General features: G+C 60.2%; 1 protein-coding gene across 1 annotated transcript in view; it reads right to left on the minus strand.

The window, feature by feature from the left end:
- The window catches only part of SLC12A7 (solute carrier family 12 member 7), a 56696-nt gene that overhangs the window by 38451 nt on the left and 16706 nt on the right, over positions 1-1539 (minus strand). The window lies entirely within an intron of this gene.

Raw genomic sequence — 1539 nt, forward strand, 5'->3', positions numbered from 1 at the left:
CCAATGCACACACTAGCCCCAGGGCACACGCTAGCCCCAATGCACACGCTAGCCCCATGACAAATGCTAGCCCCAATGCACACACTAGCCCCAGGGCACACACTAGCCCCAATGCACACGCTAGCCCCAATGCACACGCTAGCCCCAGGGCACACGCTAGCCCCAATGCACACGCTAGCCCCAGGGCACACGCTAGCCCCAATGCACACACTAGCTCCATGACACATGCTAGCCCCAGGGCACACAATAGCCCCAGGACACACTCTAGCCCCAATGCACACACTAGCCCCAGGGCACACAGTAGCCCCAATGCACACGCTAGCCCCAATGCACACACTAGCCCCAATGCACACGCTAGCCCCAATGCACACACTAGCCCCAGGGCACATGCTAGCCCCAATGCACACGCTAGCCCCATGACACATGCTAGCCCCAATGCACACGCTAGCCCCAGGGCACACACTAGCCCCAATGCACACGCTAGCCCCAGAACACACGCTACCCCCAGGGCACACACTAGCCCCAATGCACACGCTAGCCCCAATGCACACACTAGCCCCAATGCACACGCTAGCCCCAATGCACACGCTAGCCCCAGGGCACACGCTAGCCCCAATGCACACGCTAGCCCCAGGGCACACACTAGCCCCAATGCACACGCTAGCCCCAGGGCACACGCTAGCCCCAATGCACACGCTAGCCCCAGGACACACTCTAGCCCCCACACACATTATCATTTAAGACAAAGCCCCTGAAAGCCTCAGCAAGTGAGCTGTTCAGCCCAGAGCAAGGGCACCTCCCTCTGGCATTGAAAATCTCTCATTCAGCCAAATGTGGGCAAAATTCTCACTTTCAAAAGTCAAGGCTGCACCTCCTAGCCTTGCTACTTAATCCGCCATTTCTGAGGGACACAGAGGATTTCCCACTATTCCCCGTTGAGGACGCTGCCCACGGGCTCTCCAGGTAAATGAGCCCCCAACTCTTGTATCTTTCAAGAAGGCTGGGCCGGTGACCCCTCCGTGGGGCTGAGCCCAGGGCTTGGAACCAGGGGGTAGATCCTAGCAGCTGCTCGAGGGCACAAGCAAGGGGGTTGGGGCCGAGGAGGACTTGAGGCTCCCTGGCGAGTTGAGGCCCAACGGCCCATGTGACGGTGTTAGGAGGCAGGGTCCGTAGGAGGTGGGGTCCGTAGGAGGTGGTGAGGCATGGAAGGGATGAAAGTCCCTACACCCAGCCCTCAGCAGCAGAGCTCTCTCACCCTCCCACCCTCGACGCGAGGACGTGGCAGGGAACCTAGGGCCCTCCCCAGACCCCAAACCTGCCCAGGCCTTGGTCTGAGACTTTCAGCCTTGAGAACTCTGAGAAGTTTCTGTCTTCATGAATCACCTGCCCTTCAGGAATCATCAGGGAATCAGGGACTGTCAGGGAATCAGGGACTGTCACAGCAGCACAAGGACCTCGGCACAGCCGCTGCAGAGACCACAGCCTGCCCGGGACCCCCAGCCAGCCGCCCATGGCCGCTGCAGAGACCACAGCCTGCCC

This window comes from Piliocolobus tephrosceles, chromosome 4 (assembly GCF_002776525.5).
Source record: "Piliocolobus tephrosceles isolate RC106 chromosome 4, ASM277652v3, whole genome shotgun sequence".
NCBI classification, from domain to species: Eukaryota; Metazoa; Chordata; class Mammalia; order Primates; family Cercopithecidae; genus Piliocolobus; species Piliocolobus tephrosceles.